The following is a 16816-nucleotide window of genomic DNA, read 5'->3' on the forward strand; positions in this document are numbered from 1 at the left end:
AAAGAAAAGAACAAAATCTCCAAGAAATATGGGACTATGTGAAAAGACCAAATCTACATTTGATTGTTGTACCCCTGAAAGTGACAGGGAGAATGGAACAAAGTTGGAAAACACTCTTCAGGATATTATCCAGGGGAACTTCCACAACCTAGCAAGGCAGGCCAACATTCAAATTTGGGAAATACAGAGAACACAACAAAGATACTCCTTGAGAAGAGCAACCCCAAGACACATAATCATCAGATTCACTAAGGTTAAAATGAAAGAAAAGATGTTAAGGGCAGCAATAGAGAAAGGTCGGGTCACCCACAAAGGGAAGCCCATCAGACTACAGCAGATTTCTCGGCAGAAACCCTAGAAGCCAGAAGAGAGTGGGGGCCAATATTCAACATTATTAAAGAAAAGAATTTTAAACCCAGAATTTCATATCCAGTCAAACTAAGCTTCATAAGGAAAGGAGAAATAAAATCCTTTACAGACAAGCAAATGCTGAGAGATTTTGTCACCACCAGGCCTGCCTTACAAGGGCTCCTGAAGAAAGCAATAAACATGGAAAGGAACGACCAAAACCAGCCACTGCAAAAACATACCAAATAGTAAAGACCATTGACACTCTGAAGAAACTGCATCAACTAATGGGTAAAATAACCAGCTACTATCATAATGACAGGATCGAATTCACAGATAACAATATTAACCTTAAAAGTAAACAAGATAAATGACCCAATTAAGACACAGACTGGCAAACTGGATAAAGAGTCGAGTCCCATCTGTGTGCTGTACTCAGGAGCCCTATCTTACCTGCAAAGACATACATAGGCTCAAAATAAAGGGATGGAGGAATATTTACCAAGCAAATGGAAAGCAAAAATAAAGCAGGGGTTGCAATCCTAGTCTCTAAGAGACTTTAAACCAACAAAGCTCAAAAGAGAAAAGAAGAGCATAACAGAATGGTAAGGGATCAATGCAACAAGAAGAGCTAACTATCCTAAATATATATGCACCCCATACAGGAGCACCCAGATTCATAAAGCAAGTTCTTAGAGACCTACAAAGAGACTTAGATTCCCACACAATAATATTGGGAGATTTTAACACCCCGCTGTCAATATTAGACAGATCAATGAGACAGAAAATTAACAAGAATATCCAGAACTTGAACTCAGCTCTGGACCAAGTGGACCTAATAGACATCTACAGAACGCTCCACCCAAAATCGACAGAATAAACATTCTTCTTAGCACCATATCACACTTATTCTAAAATTGACCACTTAATTGGAAGTAAAACATTCCTCAGCAAATGCAAAAGAATGGAAATAATAACAGTTTCCCAATCCATAGTACAATCAAATTAGAACTCAGGATTAAGAAACTCACTCAAAACTGCACAACCATATGGAAACTGAGCAACCTGCTCCTGAATGACTACTGGGTAAATAACAAAATTAAGGCAGAAATGAAGATGTTATTTGAAAATAATGAGAACAAAGACACAACATACCAGAATCTCTGGGACACAATTAAAGCAGTATGTCGTGGGAAATTTATAGCACTAAATACCCACAAGGGAAAGTAGGAAAGATCTAAAATCAACACCCTAACATCACAATGAAAAGAACTTGAGAAGCAAGTGCAAACAAATTCAAAAGCTAGCAGAAGACAAGAAATAACTAAGATCAGAGCAGAACTGAAGGAGACAGAGACACGAAAAACCCTTCAAAAAAATCAATGAATCCAGGAGCTGGGTTTTTGAAAAGATTAACAAAATAGACCACCAGCCAGAATAATAAAGAAGAAAAGAGAGAAGAATCAAATAGCTGCAATATAAAATGTTAAAGGGGATATCACCACCAATTCCATAGAAATACAAACTACCATCAGAGAATATTATAAACACCTCTACGCAAATAAACTAGAAAATCTAGAAGAAATGGATAAATTTCTGGACACATACACCCTCCCAACTCTAAACCAACAAGAAGTCAAATCCCTGAATATACCAAAAACAAGATCTGAAATTGAGGCAGTAATTAATAGCCTATCAAGCAAAAAAGTCCAGGACAAGAGGGATTCACAGCTAAATTCTACCAGAGGTACAAAGAGAAGCTTGTACCATTCCTTCTGAAACTATTCCAAACAATAGAAAAAGAGGGAATCCTCCCTAATTCATTTTGTGAGGCCAGCATCATCCTGATACCAAAACCTGGCAGAGACACAACAGAAAAAGAAACTTTCAGGCCAATATCCGTGATGAACATCAATGCGAAAATCCTCAATAAAATATTGGCAAACCAAATCCATCAAAAAGCTTATCCACCACGATCAAGGAGCTCATCAAAAAGCTTATCCACCACGATCAAGTTGGCTTCATCCCTGGGATGCAAGACTGGTTCAACATACGCAAATCAATAAATGTAACCCATCATATAAACAGAACCAATGACAAAAACCACATGATTATCTCAATAGATGCAGAAAAGGCCTTTGACAAAATTCAACACCCTTCATGCTAAAAACTCTCAATAAAGTAGGTATTGACGGAACGCATCTCAAAATAATAAGAATTCTTTATGACAAACCCACAGCCAATATCATACTGAAAGGGTGAAAACTGAAAGCAAAGTCTCAGGATACAAAATCATTGTGCAAAAATCACAAGCCTTCCTATACACCAATAACAGACAAACAGAAAGCCAAATCATGAGTGAACTCCCATTCACAATTGCTACAAAGACAGTAAAATACCTAGTAATACAACTTAAAAGGGATGTGAGGGACGTCTTCAAGGAGAATTACAAACCACTGCTCAAGGAAATAAGAAAGGACACAAAGAAATGGAAAAACATTCTATGCTCATGGACAGGAAGAAACAAAATGGACAAAATGCCCAAGGTAATTTATAGATTCAATGCCATCCCCATCAAGCTACCAATGACTTTCTTCATTGCTTCTTTTTATCAGCTTTGTCAAAGATCAGATGGTTGTAGATGTGTGGTGCTATTTCTGAGGCCTCTGTTCTGTTCTATTGATCTATATATCTGTTTTGGTACCAGTACCATCCTGTTTTGGTTACTGTAGCCTTGTAGTATAGTTTGAAGTCAGGTAGCATGATGCCTCCAGCTTTGTTCTTTTTGCTTAGGATTGTCTTGGCTATGAGGGCTCTTTTTTTGGTTCCATATGAAATTTAAAGTAGTTTTTTTCCAATTCTGTGAAGAAAGTCAATGGTAGTCCTGAGATTTTGCTGAAGCTGCTTATCACCTTAAGGAGATTTTGGGCTGAGATGATGGGGTTTTCTAAATATACAATCATGACATCAGCAAAGAGACAATTTGACTTCCTTTTTTTCCTAATTGAATACCCTTTATTTCTTTCTATTGCCTGATTGTCCTGGCCAGAACTTCCAATACTGTGTTAAATAGGAGTGATGAGCGAGGGCATCCTTGTGTTGTGCTGGTTTTCAAAGGGAATGCTTTCAGTTTTTCTCAAAAGAAGACGTATATGCAGTCAACAAACATATGAATAAAAGCTCATCACTGGTCATCAGAGAAATGCAAATCAAAACCACAATGAGATACCATCTCATGCCAGTTAGAGTGGCAATGATTAAAAAGTCAGGAAACAAGAGATTCTGGTGAGGATGTGCAGAAATAGGAACACTTTTACACTGTTGGTGGGAGTGTAAATTAATTCAACTATTGTGGAAGACTGTATGGCGATTCCTCAAGGATCTACAACTAGAAATACCACTTGACCCAGTAATCCCATTACTGGGTATATACCGAAAGGATTATAAATCATTCTACTATAAAGACACTTGCACACGTATGTTTATTGTGGCACTGTTCACAACAGCAAAGACTTGGAACCAACCCAAATGCCCATCAATGATAGATAGACTAGATAAAGAAAATGTGGCACATATACACCATGGAATACTATGCAGCCATAAAAAACGATGATTTCATGTCCTTTGAAGGCACACAGATGAATTTGTAAACAATCATTCTCAGCAAACTAACACAAGAACAGGAAACCAACCACCACCTGTTCTTATACATAAGTGGGGGTTAAACAATGAGAACACACGGACACAGCGTGGGAAACAGAACACACCGGGGCCTGTCGGGGGTTGGGGGGTGGGGGATAGGGGAGGGATAGCATTAGGAGAAATACCTAATGTAGATGATGGGTTGATGGGTGCAGCAAACCACCATGGCACCTGTGTACCTATGTAACAAACCTGCACGCTCTGCACATGTATCCCAGAACTTAAAGTATAATTAAAAAAAATGTTTACCATCACTGGTCATCAGAGAGATGCAAGTCAAAACCACCATGAGATACCATCTCACACCAGTCGGAATGGCTACTATTAAAAAGTCAAAAAACAACAGATGCTGTTGAGGCTGTAGAGAAAAGGGAACACTTATACACTGTTGGTTGGAATGTAAATTATTAACAGTTCAGCCCCTGTGGAAAGCAGCTTGAAGATGTCTCAAAGAACTTAAAGTGGAGCTACCATTTGACCCAGCAATCACATTCCTGGGTATATACCTAAAAGAATATAGATCATTATACAAAAAAACAAAAACAAAAACAAAAACAAAACCCAAACCACATGCACTTGTATGTTAATCGCCACACTATTCACAATACCAAAGACATGGAATCAACCCAGGTGCTCATCACTGGTAGATGAGATCAATTAAATGTGGTATATATACACCATGGAATACCACACAGCCATAAAAAATTGACACCATGTCCTTTGCGGCAACATGGATGGAGCTGGAGGCCATAACCTAAGCGAATTAATGCAGAAACAGAAAACCACATATTCTCACTTGTAAGTTGCCGCTAAACATTGAGTAGACATGAATGTAATCATGAGAATAATATACACTGTGACCTGCTAGAGAGGGGAGAAAATGAGTGGGGCTTGGGTTGAAGAACTACCTATTGAGTATTATGCTCATTACTTTGGTATAATATATCCATATAACAACCCTACACATGTACTCCCTGTATCTAAAATAAAAGCTGAAAATAAAATAAAATAAAATTCAACTGAGAGAAATTGCCTGTGGAGAGGGCGGTTGAGCTGCCATATTTATTTTCTAAAAACTTCATGAAATTCCAAATCCATGTTTTTTTCATTGGTCTGTTTTTTGCTTTTTTTTTTTTTTTTTTTTTGGTCACGGTCTTTCTCTGTCACCCAAGCTGTAGTGCAGTGGCACAATTACAGCTCAAGGCAGCCTCCACCTCCTAGGTGCAAACCATCCTCCCACCGCAGCCTCCCAAATAGCTGGGACCACAGGTGATCACCATGTCTGGCTAGTTTTTTAAAATATTTGGTAGAGACGAGGTCTCAATATAGTGCCCAGGCTCCAAATCTTTACTAGTTCTGTGCTGCTACTATTGGCACTTATCAAACATCCATAATCGCATTGCTTTCCTTCAGATTTTGAATTCTCCGGACTTTGGTTATCTAAATGGTAATATAAACATTTCTCCTACCATTTAGATTCCTGCCACAAAAAGATGTGATCTCTCTGGAGAAATATACCACTCCTCAGCTCTGGGTGAGAGAGTGGGATTGGGGAAAGCAAGATGCCATCCCTCCAACCAATGCCCCAAAATATGCAAACCAAAATCATTTTTTATCCATAGAGGCCATAAGGAGAATTTTGCTTTCTCCATGTGGAACTCTGCCTTCTAATCTGGTTTAAGTGGAGCTCTCCTCTTCAGTCTACATTCCCCAAGGATCTCCAATTTCAGGAGAGAATCTCTTTCCCTCCAAATACCAGCTGCAACTCTGATTACTAAACATAGGATGCTGCACAAAATATTTTCTGTATAGAGCTATGGGAAAATGTGATTAAAAAGTGGCTCACTTGAAGCCTTAATGAGGTTCCCTAATGGCATTCCTGTCCCCAAGCTCAAATCCAAATGTTAGTGTTCTCTGACCCAGCCACATAACACATAAATCTGAATTGATGCCAGTCTTCTTAGATACAGAAAGAGAATATTGCTGAAACTGCCTCAAGATAGGCCCTGGCCCTCTTACAGTATCCACCCACAGGGAAAGAGGAGGAATAGGAATGGAAGGACCACGAATGGGTATGAGACCTATTTGCAAATATCGACCCTACCCTTTATTAATTCTGATCTAATCAGTGTCATGCCATCTGACCTATAATATAAATATTTCCCTTTGGGGAGGAAGGAATGAAGTAAGGGCAGAGTAGAAATATAGGTACCTTCCGGATACAGGTAAAGGGCCATTATAAATATAAATTATTCAGGCAAAATGGTTGTGGAAATAACTACTGTTTTGCAGGCAAAGGGAAAAGAATAAGCAAAGATACAGAAGAGCTAAGCAGCTTAATATGGGAGAGCAGAATGTTTGTACAGTTACTCAATTCAAACTAGCTTGAGCAACAAAAGGAATTTAGCACAAGGACAGAGGAGTGTCTTATGGAACCGAAAAACAAGAAGGCAGGTGGGCTTCAAGGAATAAGCTGCAGCTAGGAACTCAACTGCTATCTGGACTCTCTACCTCTCTCATTGCTGCATCTCTCTATGTTTCTGCTTCATCTTTTATAGCAGACCAGCATTTTCTTTTTCCCCAGACCATATGGTAGAAAAATGGCTGCTGCCAACAGCTATGAAGTTTATACTGCTCAGCGTAAGAAAGCAACCAGACCAGGATGAAATATCTTAATCTAGATTCCAGATTCCCAAGGAAGGACTATAGTAGTTCCAGATTGGTTGGTTAACTGTGGCCAATGGGTCACATAACATTAAAAACTTCTACAGTAACATTAGGATGGAAGTGGTGGAAAGAGAAGCTCCAAGAAGGGGGATGCTCAGCAAAGAACTGCAAGGAGTATTAGATTCCTGAGCATGAAGTAGAATGTAGAGAATGGTAGGGGATATGACTGGAAAAGAGACAGATTATGAAAAGTAATATGGAGTTTGAAGTGTAATCAATAAGGAATGGGGAATAGATCTGAAATGTTTTTAAGCAGGGAGAGAATGTGATAAGGTTTGCATTTTTAGATAACTTATTCAAGAAGCAGTGCAGAAGATGGTTTGGAAGAGAGGTAAGAACGAAGGTAAGGAGCCTGATTAGGAAGTTGCTGAAATACTCCTGAAAAAAATTAGAAGGAAATAAATAAATTAGGGCAAAATTGGTGATGGTGCAGGTGTAAAGGAATGATGAATGAATATGAGAGCTATTTAGGAGATAGAATCAGCAAGGCTTATTAACTTAATTAGATGTAGGAGGTTAGAAAAGAGACTCTGAGGTGACCTTTATGGTTTTTGTTTAGGAGACAAGGTAAAATACACGTACCCAGAGAGGGACAATAGGACTGCTGGGGGCCTGCCAAACTTGGAAGTGCATCCACTCTTGGGATTAGATCATACTTTGCTTTGTTTGGTATCAGTGAGACAGAAATTTCAGCATACCAAGAGAGAGCGAGCTCAGGCAAAGGGTTTCACGTGTCCTTTATTCACTATTGAATATGCCAAACGAGGTACCAATCAACCTTCTGTTTGAAGTGGGCATCTTCAGTTGCCTGAATTGTCTTGATTCCATAAGACGACATTCCTTATGCAGGAAGTGAAGGCATACTACAAAGGAGATTTTCCTAAAGCAGAGATCTGAGCATCTGGAAGAGCTGAAGAACTACCAAATGGCTATTCCAAGAGGCAGATAAAGTGTTTTTATCCCTCCCTCCCTCCTTTTTCTTTCCTTTCAACAGGCAGAAATCTGGGTGAAGTGCAGTTATAATTTCCTTTTGTCCTATTTCAGACACAAAAAGATATATACCTCCTTAATCTATGTATATACATTGATATAGATCTATATCTGTCTAGCCAGCTATCTAGCTAGCTAGTTAGCTGCTACAATCTAGTGGAATTCCCAAAGGGCCTTTAAGAAGAGGATATAGAAATTCATCCATTCATTTATTTGACAAAGATTTATTGAGAGCCTACTATGTGGCAGGTACTATTCTAAGCATTAGAGATACAGCAGTGAACAAAGTAGGCAAGAATCCCTGTCTTCATGAAGTTTCAATTCTAGTGATTCAACTTATTCTTCCTTGGTGCATATATGCAGCTTATTTTTCAGGAAAAGGTACAGAAGTCTTGGCTTGACTCACATAAAATGATCATAATCCAGTCATTTCATCTGTTTCTGTGAGAAGGTGAAATCATTATGTGACAATACCAGGGTCTCCCTTTGGGGATTTTTTTTTTTTTTTTTTTTTTTTTGAGACAGAGTGCAGTAGTGCCATCCCGGCTCACTGCAATCTCTGCCTCCTGGGTTCAAGTGATTCTCATGCCTCAGCCTCCCAAATAGCTGGGACCACAGATGTGAGCCACTATGCCTGGCTAATTTTTGTATTTTTAGTAGAGACAGGGTTTCACCATGTTGGCCAGGCTGGTCTTGAACTCCTGATCCGCCTGCTTCAGCCTCCCAAAGTGCTGAGATTACAGGCATGAGTCACTGTGCCAGGCCTCTCTTTGGGGAAATTTTTTGGGGAATCTACCCCCCAAAAGACAAATAACCCATTAGCATGGGAAAATATATTCAAGCATGGACAGGTTGAATTTGAACTGCTTGGGTGGCGTCCAAGTCAGGATGTTGAGTGGACAGTTGGACTAGTTTATCTAGATCTCAGGATGGCGGTCTGAGCTAGTAATATATATTTTAAAGTCATCCATGTGCAGGTAATAGAGCATGGAGAGTAGAACAAAAGAAATAGGCCAAAAGTGGAACTATGGGAGGGGGAAAACTAACATTTAATGGGTAGGTTGAAGGAGAAGAGTCCATGAAAGTTACATAAATTAAAAAGATAAAGAGGAAGGAAAAGAACAGAGAGTATATGTCTGGAATCAGGTAGAGTCGAAACTTTCAAGCAGACCCAAATGATAAATACTATCATATGTAGCAGTGAGGTCCAATAACAAACACTGAAAAGTGTCCATTGCATAGGGAAATTTGTCAGTAACTGGTGTTCTTAACAAAATAGCTTTTAGTGGAGAGGTAGAGGTTAAATCCCTATTACAGTGGTTGGAAAGTGAATGGGAAGTGAAGAAACAGAGGCAGTGAATGTAAGATAACCCTTCTCTGGGTGAGAAGGAAACATGATAGGGTAACAGGAGACACTTCTAGGAAACTGAAGGAGGCTCCAGGATCACAGGAGAGTATGTCTTTTAAGAACGGAAGAGTCTTGAGTATGTTTACAGGCTGAGGAGAATAATGTAGTTGAGAGGGAGAGTTGTAAGGTACGTGAGATAGAAAGAAAAAGTGGGTAAGACCTGTACGGTGCTAGACGAGACAAAGATCAGGAGCTCAAATAGGAGATTTAGTCTATGTGAGACTGGAGGAATAAAGGTATAACATGGGAGCAGATGCAGATTGTAGGTGAGAAAAATTCCTGTTACCTGCAATTTTTTTAAGGAACATAGGTAATAAAGTCACCAGTTGGGTGGCAGATTTGCTGAGTGAAGGATGAGGTCATCTGTCATAGTAGAGAATGGTTAAAGTTTAGAGAAATAGCTGAGGGGAACTGGAGAAGGACTGACCATGAAAAAGGATTGCAAAGTAGTTCGGAGATGAGAAACTAAATCTGTGGCAACATCAATTTGCATTAAAAGGTCATAGTGATTTTCTTCAGAGGAGCTTGAATAGAAACAGTGAACAAAAGATGAAGATCTATAGCATACAGACACAAAGGATTCAAGGGTCTGAAATTCTGGGAATTACTTCAATTCTGGAGACTCTTTTTTTTTTTTTTTTTTTTTTGAGTCAGGGTCTGGCTGTCTTGCCCAGGATGGAGTGCACTGGAGCAACTGCAGTTCACTGCAACCTCTGTCTCCTGGGCTTATGTCATCCTCCCACCTCAGCCTGCTGAGTAGCTGGGACTACAGGCACATGTCACCACACCCAGCTAATTTTTGTATTTTTTTTTTGTAGAGACTGGGTTTCTCTGCGTTGCCCAGGCTGGTCTCGAGCTCAAGCAATCCACCTGCCTTGACCTCCCAAAGTGCTGGGATTACAGGAGTGAGCCACTGTGTCTAGCTGACCTTTTATGTTACATGTCAAGATGAAATCATCCAAGGAGCTTTCTCAGAAACTTCACTCAAAGTCTATTTCCAATCTCATACCCTCCCCCACAAATACATCTGTCAATTTGATTTCATTTATGTAAATTATTTATTAACTTGTCTTCCTGCATCATTAGATTATAAGCTCTTTGGGGCTGAAGCACTGTTTAATATTTCGGCTAGACTCCTAAACAAGTAATAGTACCTTGCCTCTGACAAAGACTCTCTCCTTGACCAAATTTGAGTTAGGCTCTTGTGAGCCTTCTTCTCAACTAAGCTCTGACCTTGGGCTCTGTCCTTGGCTTGCTTAGTTCAGTTTTAGCAAGAATCCTGCTGAGTCAGTTTAGTGGAAATTCCCTACCCTTGGTATCTGATCATTCTGGATATCAGATTAGATATCTCATCTCCCACCCCTGATATCTTATTACCCTGGTCTGCCTTTAGCAAGATTTCCATCAAGTTGGTTTAGCAAGAATACCCCTAGAATTAATGTTTCCTCTTAGTAATTTTCCATTAACTGATGCCTCCACTCTGCTCCTTGTTTATAAATTCCCACTTATAAATGTTACTCCCCCCTTGTTGGACTCAGAGTTAAGCCTCATCTCTCTCCTCTACTGTAAAACTCCATAACAATAATCCTCCTTGAATTAAGTCTTTCTTACCATCTTTAACAAGTATCATGAAAAAATTTTCTTTAACACCATATTTAGCCATCAGATATAGACCTTTTCCAAACTTTGGCGTAGCATACAAGGCATTTCACAATCTTTGCTCAGTCTACTTCTCTATATTCAACTCCATTACAACTTTACACTTCCCAGTCCATAAACACAGATAAAATAAGCATAAGTCACACTTTTCTACTTTTGCTGAATACGTCATGCACTTTCAAATTTTCTGGGCTTTTGAATATACCTTTTACTTTGCATGGGATATTTTTATCCCCTTTTGGCAAATTCCCACTCATCTATTGACACCTTCTTCTATGACTTTATTTATTCAAGGAAGATCTACTCTTGATTTACTAAGTGCATCTACTGTGCCAGCACAGAGTTCTGTTTTTGAAGAACTCACTGATTTGTAATTGTAAAGGTAAATGAAGGTGAATAAGGAAAAAAAAAAAAAAAAAAGAAATGAAAAGCAGGTGAATAAGGAGAAAGAGATTATTTTCTCCCCCTTAGCTCTTAATGTATGGCCTTGGGAGGCAGAGTGAACCTTTATCCTTTCTCTAACTTTTGGAATGTAGATAAATCTCTCCAGAGACCACAGAGAGACTACGCACACATATGTCCAAGGTCAAGGTCACATTTCTCTTTGAAATGTAAAGACATGTCTTCAAAGTTAATGTAGGAGCCCATTTCAAGGTGTAACCATTTGTCTTTCAGGAAGATGAGAGGTATCTTTGGGGAGGTAAGAAAAGTTTTATTATTCTGTTGGAAGAATTCAATTAACTAAACAAATAGCTGCCTCAATTCTCAAGTGGACTTGGTATCTGTTGTAATATATAAGTTGTGTAGAATTTCATTTTGAATTTACAGTCTCTTGAAGGCTACTTATATGCGTGTACTCTGTTGTGCTTACTCAATAATAAATCAGCTTTCTTTTTTTTTTCCATGTTGACATAGAGAGTTCTGTTTGTTGTATGAGTTTTTACCTTTCTATCGTAGTAAGGCAGATGCACTGATGTGGGCAAAGGAGATGAGATTTTATCTTGAAACCCCAGGAAAGATACTGAAGGAGTTTAAGTACAGCAGTGACACAGTTCTCTATCTAGAAAGGAACACAGAAGAATTAAAGATGATCAGCAGGATTTTATATATGTATTCCTCTATTCACTGTTAAAAAATGTGTGATAGAATGTGATTAGTTCAATAAGTGAACAGAGAATGTAGGTTTTATGTGGCAAAATACAGGCTTTAGAAGATATAAGCAAATTTTGTAAAAAGTCTTTCCCCGTGAGTTACTGATGGTCATTAGAAAAGGCTGAACACTACGGAATTGTTTTCCTTTGAACCTGAAAGGCATGTCTGTTCCATATGGAAGGAAAGGTATGAGCTGTGTGAGAACTCTATCCAAGCTCATTGCTACATTTATACTTGTAATATATATTCCCTATGTTATGGTCCTCCACATTGGTTACAGCTTGTTGATGATCTCCAATCTGATACTTCTATTTAATTAGTTCTAGAGTGATTCACTCTTTTCCCCTTTCCAATTGTTCTTCTCTTTCTTCAGTACTTTTTGGCTGATCTGTATAAAGTTTCATTTTAGTATGACAGTCCATTTGAGCTCTCCTCTAGTGTTTCTTTTCTCTCTCTCTCTCTCTCTCTCTCTCTCTTTCTTTTTGGGACAGAGTCTCATTGTGTCACCCAGGATGGAGTGCAATGGTGCCATCTCGGCTTACTGCAACATCCACCTCCCAGGTTCAAGTGATTCTACTGTCTCCGCTTCCCAAGTAGCTGGGATTACAGGCAAGTGCCACCACGCCTGGCTAATTTTTTTATTTTTAGTAGAGGAGGGGTTTCGCCATGTTGGCCAGGCTAGTCTTGAACTCCTGACCTCAGGTGATCTGCCCACCTCGGCCTCCCAAAGTGTTGGGATTACAGGCGTGAGCCACCGTGCCCAGCCTGAGCTGAGATTCTTAACCTGTCTGAATCTGTTTCCTTATCAGTAAAATGGGGATAATTATAATACCTATAGAGTAGTTATGAGGATTAAATGGAAAAGTGCATGTAAAGCCCTTAACATACATAACTTACTGTGGCTCAGAGTAAGCACTTAGCAAAAATTGGAGTTATTTTTCAATAGATTCATTATCTATAATAAAGGAGAAAGTACAGATTTCCTAGCTTAACATTCAAAGTCCTCTAAGATCTTGCCTCTATTTTTCTAGCCCTAGCTCCTTCCACGCCTCCTTAGGCACCCAGCTACAGATCAGTTTTTACCTTTTCTGAGACACATCTAGATCTATAAAGTGATTAGACATCTTTCCCAAAGGTTCACCTAGGTAAGAAATCTGCATAAACCCTCCAGTTAATGAACATGTAAATATCCAGTGATTCTTCCAAAACTACACTTTTTAATTTTAAAATATTGACCCTGAGAATTGACATGTAGGCAATGGCTATGTACAAACTTGTGTGATATTCTAGGGACTTATTTACTTGATGTTTTTGAGATTAGGTTTAGAGTTTCTGTATTAAACTTAATACAATGTGTAAACATATTTACAAAATGTGCCCTGCTGGATGTTTATTTGGTAAAATATTTAAACATTTTAGAAAGTGTAAAAATAGCTACGCCATGTGTAAAAACTCTAAGAAGTCCTACGATCAGTGCCAGTGAAACATTAGTGGAGGGCCTGTAATCTCAGCTCTTTGGGAGGTGGAGGCGGGCGGATCACTTGAGGTCAGGAGTTTGAGACCAGCCTGGCCAACATGGTGAAACCCTGTCTCTACTAAAAATACAAAAATTAGCCAGGTGTGGTGGCTTGCACCCGTAGTCCCAGCTACTTGGGAGGCTGAGGCAGGAGAATCACTTGAACCCGGGAGGAGGAGGTTGCAGTTAGCCGAGATGGCGCCACTGCACACCAGCCTGGGCGACAGGGTGAGACTCTGTCTCAAAAAAAATAAATAAATAAATAAATAAAAATAAAAATAAAAAATAAAAAATAAATAAATAAATAAAATCCTAGCTCAAGGAAACAGAGCTACTTGGTGGTGGAGCAGAAATTCAAATTTGGCTGTAATTTCAAAGCCCATTCTCTAAGCCAGAAGGAAGTGAGATTAGCTTTTCATTTGATCACTGGTACAAGTATGAGAACAAATTGCAGAAAGACAAATCTAAAGGCAAAGAAACCAGAGTATGCTGTTGCAGTAGTAAATAACTGTTAGGCCCTATTAAGGGAGGTGACCCTTAACCACCTGAGTTATGCAGACCAGTGACATATCAGAGAAGTTATTTAGAAAATTACCCTGGCAGCCCTTGTGAAGGATGAATTGGAGGAGCCAAGACAAATAAGTAGGCAAATAAAATAAAAGGCAAATAAAAGACAAATAAAAGGCAGCGAGAGAAGTAGTGAGGTTGTTGGTACTGTCACTCTTAATTAACCGCAGAGGTGCCTGTCGAGGGGCTGAGAGACTGTCGTATCCCAAGTCCTCGGGCCTCTCGAATTGCAGAGCATCCTGGACCTCTCCTCACCCACCCTTACCTTCACGTCGCTCCTTCTAGGCCTTAGGAAGTGGGGTTTTGAGCACTTTCTAGGTCGCAGGCCTGCTGGTCTGAGCTCCGACAGCGGCGCCAGCGGTGGCAGCAGTAGCCGACAGGGGTGGGGCGCATGCGCACAGTTGCTAGGCAACGGCGGTCGGGCGCCGCGGCGGTAACGGCGCCGGGGCTGTGTGTGTAGGCAGCGGCGCCAGAGGAGGAGGAGCAGGAGGATGCAGATGCGACCGCGGCCCCAAGAGGGAGCCGCCGCTGCTCTGTGGCCAGGGGGGCCCAGGGACGGGAATCAGGCCTGGGGGTCGCGTTGCTGAGGGGACTGGGAACGGCGGTCACTCCAGAGGCTCAGGCCTAGTACCCCAGGAGGGTCCGGGCCGCTGGGCGAGCGCCTGCCCCCCATCGCCTCCCTTTGTCCCTCCACGTCGATGGTGGTGAAGTTGGCGGCGCCACGGAGCGCAAGGCACCAAGCTGTCTCCCTTGCACCCAGCTTCTCTCTGGCCCCGGCTCTTGGACACCTGCGCCGCCGCCTTCTCTCGCCCGCCGAGCCCACCCCCGGCGGCGGGCGGGGGAGGGGCTCCCCCCTGCAGGGGCTGCGTCGAGCAGGGCGACGACCGGGACCATAGGAGAGTAGGGGTGAGTAGTGGCACCGCACTCGCTCGGTTCTAGGGCGCCTTTCCGGCCTCCGGGGCCCCGGGAGGCGAGCGAATCGCTGCTTTCGCCTGCAGAAGCTTCTGACGCCTCTCCCACATCTGCTCGCGGCTCTCTATTCCCTTCGAGGTAGTTTTCCTTCTCATAGCCACCACTTTTTGGTCTCAACCCTGGCGTCCAGGAATGCGGGGTGGGTGCTTAAGGCCTGGCTTTGCTTCTTAGATGCCATAGATGCTGATAATTCTACGTACAGTTACGCAGCCTGGTTCCTGATTCGTGGACAGACTCTCCCAGTGCTGTGCTCGCCCCTTTCCCCTTGCTTTGGCTCTCGCTCTCAGGAGGCTCAGCCTGACCGCGGGCTTCTCAGGAGCCCATTCCCCGGGCTGCTGCCACTCCATGCCTCAAGGCTTGAACAGATAGCTGGAGTGGCCCCTTACTTTTCAGTGTTGTTGCTACTCATGTGCTGAGAGCTCCCGAAAGCCTTGTGCCTGGCTTCTGACTCCTGACATGTACGTTAGGAAGATAGTACTTATATTAAATAATAAAAACAATAAAACAAACACACACTCCACTAGACTTCTAAAATGCCATCAAACTTGAGAAGTAGGCAGAATGGCTGATTGATAATAAGGGAAACTGGTTTTACAAACTACTTTTCATCGAGAATGACATACTTCTTTTTTATTATAAATATGATGATGAAACCTAAAATATCCCAAATAAAAGCGAGGATGGGTTGTGTTATATCTGTTCTTCCTGAGGTAGCCTGCAGTTGAAGATAATTCTGTGAGCAGACAATAAAAGATGGGTTCTTTTCCCTCCCTATTGGTTTTTAAGCCATTTCAGGTTTCTTTTATCTGATAAGACGTGGCGAGAAAGAAGCGTAATAATGGAAAAGCTAAATTTTCCTTTCTTTGTAAACGCTTTTGAGCTAAAGATTTTTTAAAAGGATATATAGATGCCATTTATGATTAAATGTATTGGATGAATCTGTCAAGACTGCAAACTTTGTTAGTTTGGGGTAAAATGCTTTGCTTTGGGAGCTTTCATGTTGTTTGAGGTTCTTTGGGGGTATAGTTTGAATTAAAGCACAATATAATTCTAGTACCACTGCAAAATAATCTTGGACCTCGGAGAGTATTGTTTGTTTTGTGCGTTAGCAAGCTGACATGCTTCTAGTTGCTAGAGTCCAAAGACAATTTTTTTTTGTTTTGTTTTGGAAAAGCTTTTGATAAATTTAAGTCTGAATTATTTGGAATAATAGTGTATCATATGAATACTTGCTCTTCACCTTCACATACTTAGAGAACCTGGCAGTAATTTGAATCCAATCTAGTATTCCATTGAAATGAGTATGGCTATGAAGGTGCCACATCCTCTAAGAGCATTTACCTAGGGTGTCATAAACACATTATAAAATAAAATTGATGGCTTATTTTGCAAATGCTATCAAAGCACTTGATCAGTGAACTCTGGAATGAAGTTTTTTTTTTTTTTTTTAAAGTGACTTTTAACAAGTTTTTATTTTCTAGCTTCTAATGAATGCCTACTACTATACCAGGTATTGTGGAGAATAGAAGAGAAATAGCAGTTTACCAGTTGGGTAAATTGCTTACCCATTAGAAAAAGGAAAATACATATATGAGACATCATGGTCAACAATTGGAACATAGAGTCATGTTGAATAAGGACTAAAAGAGTTACGAGTAAAGGGAGATTACTGTAGGCTGGATTTGTCTGAGAAAGCTTTGTAGAGAAAGTCATACTTGATTTGGCTCTTAATAGAAGTATACGCTTTCTTAGAAGGGGGAAGAGTTCAGCATAGC

General features: G+C 40.6%; 1 protein-coding gene and 1 long non-coding RNA gene across 3 annotated transcripts in view; one reads left to right on the top strand and one right to left on the bottom strand.

The window, feature by feature from the left end:
• LOC101010478 (zinc finger C4H2 domain-containing protein) overlaps window positions 1-14467 on the bottom strand; it is a 119892-nt gene extending 105425 nt beyond the window's left edge. Inside the window, exons 1-2 of one of the 2 annotated variants that reach the window (XM_021932619.2) lie at window positions 14335-14467; window positions 11779-11894 (exon numbers count right to left, since the gene is read on the bottom strand). The gene's annotated coding sequence lies outside the window, so the exon portion shown is untranslated. The remainder of the gene's footprint in view (window positions 1-11778; window positions 11895-14334) is intronic. The other variant, XM_021932618.2, reaches the window with a different exon arrangement.
• A 44-nt stretch (window positions 14468-14511) lies between these two features.
• LOC116271972 overlaps window positions 14512-16816 on the top strand; it is a 96685-nt gene continuing 94380 nt past the window's right edge. The window contains exon 1 of the long non-coding RNA XR_004180703.1: window positions 14512-14975. This is a non-coding gene — a long non-coding RNA (uncharacterized LOC116271972). The remainder of the gene's footprint in view (window positions 14976-16816) is intronic.

This window comes from Papio anubis, chromosome X (assembly GCF_008728515.1).
Source record: "Papio anubis isolate 15944 chromosome X, Panubis1.0, whole genome shotgun sequence".
Lineage (NCBI taxonomy): Eukaryota > Metazoa > Chordata > Mammalia > Primates > Cercopithecidae > Papio > Papio anubis.